At 36.7% G+C, this 10,080-nt stretch overlaps 1 protein-coding gene across 1 annotated transcript in view; it reads left to right on the top strand.

Annotated features, from left to right (window-relative positions):
- The first annotated feature begins 1,090 nt into the window (after positions 1 to 1,090).
- Positions 1,091 to 10,080, top strand: part of plxnb3 (plexin B3) — a 72,930-nt gene continuing 63,940 nt past the window's right edge. The window contains exon 1 of the mRNA XM_079383011.1: positions 1,091 to 1,180. The gene's annotated coding sequence lies outside the window, so the exon portion shown is untranslated. The remainder of the gene's footprint in view (positions 1,181 to 10,080) is intronic.

Below are 10,080 nucleotides of genomic sequence, written 5' to 3'. Positions count from 1 at the left end.
GACAATTATATCTATATAGGCCTAGGTAAAAAAAAATGTCGATGAGCATAAAAAGCTTCAAATTTACAGTGCAATGTCTATTTATTCATATATAGTTAAATACATATTATATGCAAAAAAGGTAATTAAAAAAAAGAAAGCATAAAAACTGTTAACATGCAATCAAGGTATTTCAGTAACCTTTTTAGACATATTTTGGATTTAAAAGATTTTTTTTTGTTTTAGCGTGACGGCCTGACGCTTTAGCTCGTCCTCCTAAAAAAAACCATACAAAAACACGCTTAAAATAAAAAAATCAAATACAGAACTCATCCTTTATCAGTGTCAGCTTCACCTCAGTCAAATGATGTCATTTCCTCTGAGTCATACCCCTTAAAGACTTATTGCACACATTTTATGTTGAGTTTTATGTAAACGTGACAGGACTGACCGAAAACATGTAAAATAGCATTAATTTCTAGAATTTATGTTTAATTTCATGTTTTTAATCAGTTGATGTGAAAGATAACAACTTAAACTTGTTATTGATGGAGATTTTTTTCTTAATAACAAAACTATGAAAGCTGTAGGTCTACTTTGGCTGAGGACAAGGACAGAGACGGGATTTGTAATTTTCAAAAGTGTTTTTAATAAAGAAAAAACATCTGAGAACCTAACGAATGACAGAAGAACTCACAGAAATCAACCATCAGTCAGTTTTATAAAATCTTTGGATAAAATACTTTTTATTCGCTGTAAGAAGTCAAGGACAGATAATGTACGTTTCTGGTAGAATGTCCCAGATAGATAAATGGAGAAAGATGGACACAATTGTAGATACAGACAGACAGATAAGTATATGATTGAAGAGCTGTTCAATAAAGAGATGGATGGATATTTTAATCGGATGAGTGAAGTAGCAGACATGTGTCCATCTCTGACCGAAGGGTGTCGCTGTGGCTCTGTATAAGGTGTCACCGCACCGCTCCCTGCTTCAGTTTCATTCCCGAGAGAAATGACTTTCAGCTTCAGTGTTTCAGTGTTTCAGTGTCTGTCAGTCATCCACGTGTTGCGCTGCGCGTCGCGTCTCGCGTGCTGAACCAGAGCCTGACAGCAGTCCGGACTTCTCCATGTCTGACACAGATTGAGCTGAAGTGTTTCTGAGGCAGGTAGAGTGACGGAACGCTGTAAACTGCGGAAGGTAAGACGTATATATGGTTGTGATATTTGTTGTTTGATGTTTGTTCAGTTGAACCAGTTTAACACAGATTAACCAACCAAAGAGAGCTCAACACAAAAGACTGCAGGTCATTTAGGATGCGAGCAGTTTTTCCTCAAACACCTTACGTGCTTTTGCGCCGAGTTAGGCTACTTTTCTGTTAAAACTTGCAAATGAGACTATACATTTAAAACTACTGTTATGGAGTTTAAGGAGATTTACACACACACACACACACACACACAAAGACAGACAGACAACTGGGTTGATAGATAGATAGATAGATAGATAGATAGACAGACAGACAGATAGACAGATAGATAGATAGATAGATAGATAGATAGATAGATAGATAGACAGACAGACAGACAGACAGACAGACAACTGGGTAGATAGATAAACACACAGACAGACAACTGGATAGATAGATAGATAGATAGATAGATAGATAGATAGATAGATAGATAGATAGATAGATAGATAGATAGATAGATAGACAGACAACTGGGTAGATAGATAAACACACAGACAGACAACTAGATAGATAGATGGATAGACAGACAGACAGACAGACAGATAGATAGATAGATAGATAGATAGATAGATAGATAGATAGATAGATATTCAAACTGATGTATTTCCAGATGCTTATGTAAAATAGAGACACCTAAGAGTAAATATTCCACAAGTACATAGTGATTTGCCATTTTTATCCATTTTTGAGTATAAGAAGTCATAAGAAGACTGTCAAATAGAATTATGGTCAAGGGTCATCACCCATGGTGGTTTAGATGTAATATTACACCCTGAATGGTTAAAACTGCTGTCTGCTGTAGTGGAAACCACATCAGATGGTTCAAAATGACCACAGGACTGACTAAGAACCTCATTACGTATTTAAAAAGCAATTAAAAGTGAGTTGCAATATAGACTTTCATTTATACGTCCATGTGCATGTTAGTTCATGTCAATGTTACATGTACAGCCTCTCAGATGAAGAGCTGTATTGAATATGTCATGCTCGATCGGCTGCTCTCTAAGGCTCCTGTATTAGGAATAGTTTGCATTCTTACATGGCCGGTGGCTCCAAGTGTTTTTTCAAGCTCTGGTTCATTCGTTCATGATAAAATGGCTTTTCTCGTGGAAGTAATTAGGCAGCATCAAAGCCAAAGAGATCTTGTTATTTTAAACCTCTGAATTTGAGCCAGACGTGAGCTTTGGTGTGTCAGCGTTTGACTCTCTCCACCTGTCTGTGCGTTACTGCAGTTAACAAAGTTGAGTCCCTTATAAGGAAAGTTGAGATTTAGTTGAGAGAGAATGCAAAAATGGAGTGGGAGATGTGTACATTTGTCATACTTATGTGGTCTGTTAGCTACCGTACAGAATAAAACACATTTTTCCATTTTTGGGGGAAAATTTACCAGTGCAGAACTCATGATGCTAGAGGGTTGCCAGGTTGGTAAACTTAAAAAAAAAAAAAAAAAAAGATTTTTCAAAATTGTAAACATAGCACCTTTTACAAGAAAATACAATTTCATTCTTTTTATTTCAAAGTTTTATGTTTAATTCAATGTGTTTTTGCCATTTCTTTGTAATTCTTTGTGAAATTTACTAGCAGTTTCTGAGTTTACGAGCAATTTCTCTGTTGTTTCTACAACAGATTTATTTTGTTGTAATAAAACTGATGTACCCTGGTATTTATGGTACTTCATACTACTTCCAAGAACAGCATAGCACCTATGATGCACCAAAATTATTATTATTTTTTATTCGTTTAGCAAAAGCTGAAACTAAAAATAAGGTTAATTTAATAATCAATATATTAATCAAATTTAACACAAACATAAATATGTGACCCTGGACCACAAAACCAGTCGTAAGTCGCTGGGGTGTATTTATAGCAATAGCCAAAAATACATTGTTTGGGTCAAAATTATATTATTTTATGCCAAAAATCATTAGGATATTAAGTAAAGATCATGTTTCATGAAGATATGTAGTAAATCTCCTACTGTAAATATATCAAAACTTCATTTCTGATTAGTAATATGCATTGCTAAGAACTTCATTTGGACAACTTTAAAGGTGATTTTCTCAATATTTAGATTTTTTTGCACCCTCAGATTCCAGATTTTCAAATAGCTGTATCTCGGCCAAATATTGTCCTATCATAACAAAGCTTAAAGCTTATTTATTCAGCTTTCAGATAATGTATAAATCTCAATTTCAAAAAATGATGACTGGTTTTGTGGTCCAGGGTCACATATTTAAAATGCACATAAGGCAGATTTGATATCAACTTTTTAATAGTAAAATTAAGTTTCTACTCTAATTTGTTGCTATTTAAACAAAGCTAATGTAAAAATTTGCTTTCATAACATTTATTATAGCATGAAGAAATCACCAGGTTAAAGTAAAAATAAGTTTTATTGACACATCAACAGTTGTCTGTCAGTGTTTGGGATTGACAGCCACATTTATTTAGAAATTTGAGTCTCGAAATGTCCTCATCACACAGCAGCTTACAAAAAGAAAAGGCTTTGATCGTGCAACTGAAGTCAAGGCCGTATTCTGTTTTTGACAATTACCTGTATCAATAGCAGTAGTGACTAAAGTAAATATAAAAGATGGCATCATCCAAAACTGCAAAGTCTTGTCACATTTGACACAACAATGGTTCAACTGTGGTGTGATTTCATCTGTTACATTTCCGCGACTTTTATTTATGCCAGAGTAAAGATCAGAGCATTTCAGTCGCACGCAGACCACAAAACCCGCAACGTGCTAGACACATATGTAACTGTCATATCCAAAGTGTTTGAGAAAGCAACCATTTTAATGACTCAAATACAGGACTGACAACAGTATGCTGTTTGACTTTGAGTACCATGTCCTAAACTTAGTACTTTTTCTAACTGTACCATGGTTTTCTTTGAAGTAGTTGGCTGATGTAAATACAATGGAATATTGTAATCATTCAGTACCGTGGTACATATTAAAGTGCTATAGCATTACCGCTTGAGTACTACTTTATATAAGAGAAGCAGGTCTAAAGGTTAATGCATACATTATGAGTGGGATTGAACCTGTAATAAGTGCACTGTCACTTTAAATAAAAGCATCTGCTGAATGACTAGTTAGTTAGTTAGTAGTAGCTTGTAATCTGTGAGGTTTTAATAGTCTTCATCTCAGACAAAAGATATTAATGATAGTGTCTTGGTAGCAGACTAAGGGATGATTTCAGCAGGCTTCGAGATCGCTGAGCAGATGTGCTGCTGTATCAAGCAGGGATGTCTTGAAGCATTTTGGCTCATTTTCACCAAATCAACACGGTGGTCGGTCCTTCACACTCCGCAAGCGTGCATGAACACGGGTAGAGTTCATCAATGCCAGAAACACTCCCTCTCGCTCTCTTTTGCGTTGCATCCTTCAGCACATTATGCATCCACACATGACTGCCTATGAAAACTGACAACGGCATAATAACAGAATAATTGCTGTTTTGTTCCACTGAAATGATTCTCTTTTTGTCTCAATAGCTGCCCAGCTTGCTTCTTTCTTTCTTTCTTTCTTTCTTTCTTTCTTTCTTTCTTTCTTTCTTTCTTTTTCTCTCTTTCTTTTCTCTTTGCAAACATTCTAGTTCTTCAAATAATCTCTCTCCTTCTGTCGTTTCTCTTTCGTCTTCTCATTTCCGTGGTTCTTCTTGTGGTTCAGGGGATTTTCTGTTGAACTGATTAGTCTGTGTTTCGTGTTAATAATCTCTAATCTACATCCCTCTGCCCCTCTCTCATGTGCTTAGCGCTGCAATACTGAGTAATGATGCTGGCGTGTCCCATGTGTACTATATACTAGTGGTCGACCAATATAGGTTTTTTAATGGCCGATATCTACAGGGCAGGGTCAGCCGTGGCCGTAATGCTGAATGCTTATTCATCCAAGTATTATTCACAGTGTACATACTATCTGTAGTAATTTTGAAATGGTAATGTATGTACATCTCAGTGTACCCCAACAAGTCAAGTTAAAACTTCTCATTTTACATTCACATTAATGCATCTAGCAGGTGCTTTTATTCAAAGTGGCTTAAAAAACAGGAACAAAAGCGTTTTCAACTTTGACCCCTCTATTGTGTTTGATTCTGTTGTCCTGTTGTTAAAAACTGTCGATCAGGCGGCATGATTAAATTAGTTTTTTGATTATTAATTGGACTAAGTGAATGTGTTAAATGGAGCGCTGCAGGGATGAAATAGCCTTATATTTAGGCTAACCTGGAATTTAGCATCAACCTGATTTCCTTGACAAAAACCCAATGGGATTTTTCCGTTGGCTTTTGGATTACTATGATTCAAACACATTTTGTTCATCGTGATAATCATTTATGAATTTTGGAAGCCTAAATATAATCGCCATAAGTACACATATATATAAGTGAACTACACCACGGTCACATGACTTTAACATCATCACCATTAAGCTTCCAAAAACTCTTAAAATCTTAAATTCGAAAATTTAATTTGAAAGTTTAAGTTTCCCTTTTAGCCACTTGTTAACAACTGCCTCTTTCAAGACATATAAAATCACAAGAAAGTATTACTGGTGAATTTTATGTTATAGAATAAAATGTGAAAATATCTTAAGCTTCTATTAAGACATTATTTCAGACATTTAACCAAAAACCTTGCTTATAGGGAGAATGAACCAGAAGTTTAAAAATGCTAGGACTCATTCATGCAGTGCTTTATACAGCACTTTTTTATTATTAGTTTACAAGGCTGTCAGATTTTGCAAATGATACAGGAAATAACATTTTTGTTAATCAAAAATGTGGACTGAGTTATTGACTAAGGATCAGCTGGTTTAATAGAACAGATATTATATTGCTTGGTCTTTTGTTGATATTAAAAGGCTTCCTGAGAGCATTTCAATTCTGACATGTGTAGTTTAGTAACTCTGTGCTCTGTAAAAAAAAAAAAAAATGTAATCCATAAGCTGTTTTATAAGCACATGGGAAGTGTAATTCTTGCAGCGCTACTCTGTGGAGTTTTGATAAGATACAATCTATTTTTTTTTACTCCATGCAGATTCTATCATAGTTCAGGCCCATATGGGTGTTACATAAGCACTGAAATCCTTTTGTTCGCCCCATCCTGCATGTAGAAACCCTCATGTGTCTGTGCTGATGGATTAGCCTGGTTGCTCTTGCCATTGTTCGTTCTTTAATCAATACAAGAAATTCACACAATTTAAAGATTCTAAAATAATTGCAAAACATTGTTATTCAACACAAAAGTAACTTACAGATTGGTTGAGTGGTGTATCTCTGCAACGGCCCTAACCGAATTTATTGATCTACACAGAAAGCCGTAACAAGATACTCGAGTAAGAAAAGACTTGGAATATAATTGTGCTAATCACTGCAATGATTTACATACAAAATTGGTGATTATGATGTGCTAAATGAATTACACCCATTTGGAGTGTGATGTATTTGAACTACATCCAATTAAGCCGCTATTGTGTCCTTAGCCTTGATTTTGCGTTCAGATTTGGCTTTACTTTCATTCAAAATGCCCAAACCTGGAGATTCTGAAGAGGTCACGAGTTTGACATTGACTGCCCTCAGCATTCAATCTGGATTATAATGGGATTTCCTTTCAAAAGGATGAGACGAACACACTCTCACGCTTACACACACCAGTGTACCTACCAACCCCCCGCTCGAACGCATACATACACACACACACACACACACGTCGTATCGACACAAAGAAGACATCTGTTAGTGCATTGTTTATCAGTCATGTACGAACTCAGGGTTATCCCAGGGATCACAGGCACAGAAATTGACTCTGTGAAATTAAATTAAGGAAGACCCATATGATATGGGGTGTTTATTGACTATAACTTGATTTTCCGATGAGCTAAATGAGTCTTTAACTGCCATTGTTGTCTTTTTGTGTTGCTTCTAGCTTTAGGTTACTGTGTTTGTTTGGGAAGTATTCCACTATGCATTCATACAGGTATGCAAAATCCCATCGTAATGATAAAGAATGTAAATTAGGAGAGAAGTAGGAATACAGGTTTGATCAGCCAAACGGTTTGTGTGTTTGTCAGTGTTTATGTTGCAAATGGGTGTGTGTGTGCTAAGAGAGGTCGGGAATGACAGGCGGGGAAGGGGGATGGGGTCGCGTGCATCAAACACAAGAGAAAACGCACGGCCGAGACTCAGCAAGCGGCCAAAGGGCAAGAGGAGGGAGGAGAGGGCAGATTTTGGCATGCTTGCGTTGCTACACCTGCTCCAGAACAAGATTAACTCACCCTCACTATTGAGTGTCTTATCCCTAGAAACACGCTAGCATATGTGAGCCGTTTTGTATTTGTTTGTCTGTTTAGAGATTAGCGCTACTGGAAACCATGTGTTGTGTGTGTGTGTGCGCACTAATGTCACATGTTTGAAACTTCCCAGGGCACCCTCACAAAGACAAGACACTAATCGCAGCCACCACACAGGAGTTTAAAATCCTTTTTGAATCTAGCAGGTTAAGCGTTGAAGGAGCTGCTTTTGATGTTATCGTCTGCTGGAGCTTTGAGAATTGATTCGCTGAAAGATGCAAATTCTGTCATCATCTGCTGCACTCGAGTTGCTCAATATTTTCTTGTCCATTGCATGAAGAAAAAAGTTCATATAATACAGGCCTATACACTGTGCTTTTATATATTTATAGAAACCGTATATTTATGATTTATCTATACCTGTATATATATTTTCATTTTTTTTTATCACACACACACACATATATACAGTGCCCTCCAACAGGATTGGAACAGTAAAGACAAAAGTGCTCTGTTGGCTGTGGAGTCAAGACATTTACAAATATGATTAAAAGATGAATATGAGACTAAACTACAGAATGTCACGTTTTATTTTTGGGTGATTCAACACATATATGTTTTACCAGCTAAGAAGTTCAGCACTTTTAGAGTTTCATCCCTATTGGAGCAGTTGCCTCACAGGTCTTTCTAAGTGATCAGCTGTGTCCTGTTTAGGGCTGAACGATTTTGGAAAATAATCTAATTGCGATTTTTTTTTTTTTACCAATATTGCGATTGCGATTTAATATGCAATCATTTTTTAAAGCTCTTTAAATCATTGTATAGTATGACCAACACAATATTAGATAGATTGAACGTTGTTCTTTTCTGTGGGCCAGGCCTATATGTTAACAATGAAATTAGGTGATGCATGAATTTATATGAATTACATTATCACATGTAGTATGTTGACTGATTTGTTGAACTTCCGCATGTCTCCCATTGAAAATGAACTAGACACTCGACTGCCGCGTCCCGTGTGAAAGGGTCTTAATATTAATATATTATGCTTTCTCTCGCCGTACTTTGATATCATTCACCGATCGATCTTCAAGTCGAACACACCTCTTTACTCTCGCGTGTCACGTGACAGTGTGTAATCGCAGCCTCTGCGGTTGAAAAATTGCGTTTTTTCATATCGTGATATTATCGCAAAAGCAATTAATCGTTCAGCCCTAGTCCTGTTGCATTAATTCTTCAGATATTAAAGGAACACTCCACTTTTTTTGGAAATAGGCTCATTTTACAACTCCCCTAGACTTAAACAGTTGAGTTTTACCGTTTTTTAATCCATTCAGTCGATATCCGTGTCTGACGGTAGCACTTTTAGCTTAGCTTAGCGTAGATCATTGAATCGGATTAGACCATTAGCATTTGGTCATCAAAAATGAGTTTCGATATTTCCCTATTTAAAACGTGACTCTTCTGTAGTTGCATCGTGCACTTCCGTCTAAGACCGACGGAAAATGAAAACTTGCGATTTTCTACGCTGATACGGCTAAGAACTATACTCTCATTCCGGCGTAATAATCAAGGAATTTTGCTGCCGTACCATGGGTGCAGCAGGCGCAATGATATTACGCAGTGCCTGAAAGTAGTCCCCAGCTAGGTAACTAGTTATGATATAGCTGGGGACTACTTTCAGGCGCTGTCCCAATACTTATGCTCACATCAATGAGTGGGATGAACTCTAAAAGTGCTGTTCTTTTTATTTGGTAAAACATATATGTGTTGAAACGGCTAATAATAAAATGTGACATTCTGTAGTTTTGTCTCATATTCATCTTTTAATCATATTTGCAAATTTCTTGACTCCACAGCCAACAGAGCAATTTTGTCTTTACTGTTCCAATACTTATGGAGGGCACTGTATATATATAAATATATAATTATAAAAAAGATCAATTATATAAAAAAATAATTATTTATATTAGTATATAATATTAGTAATTATATACTAAAACGTCCCGGGGCTACTGTGTTTTCCAGTCGGGCTACCAAAATGTATCACTGCCCTGCCCGACGGGCTACCTTAAAATACAGGGCTCCCACGCAGTGTTCCCTCTAAGCTGAGCGTGCGCGCGACCACGCTCTTCTTCCACCGCGGCCGCGCAGAAGAAATAATGTGCCTCGCGCACACAAAAATGAGTTGGGAAGCCTTGTAAAAGGGAAAGAATAGCAATGCTCGGGCAAACCGCTATAGAGCTGATGTCACGACAGAGTTAGAGCCGGTGAATGCGGTTTACAGGTTTATAGAAAGAGAACGATATGCACCAAATGAGTCGCTGTAGAAACTGAATACTTCAATGGTTGTGGTGCGCTCAACACGAGAGCAAACGCAATGACGTGAAATAAAACGTCCGCATGTATTAAAGAAGAGTGGCTTGATTAAATGCTGGAAATAGCAAAGGATGGGTAACAAAACTCTGAAACATGTACAGTCACACACAAGAGTATTGTACAAATAACGATGTTTAGACAGCTATAGAAGAATTCATATGTTCACGGTT

This window comes from Barbus barbus (genome assembly GCF_936440315.1).
Source record: "Barbus barbus genome assembly, chromosome: 28".
NCBI classification, from domain to species: domain Eukaryota; kingdom Metazoa; phylum Chordata; class Actinopteri; order Cypriniformes; family Cyprinidae; genus Barbus; species Barbus barbus.
Note: the sequence above shows the minus strand (reverse complement) of the source record. Positions and strands in the feature narration are given on the sequence as shown.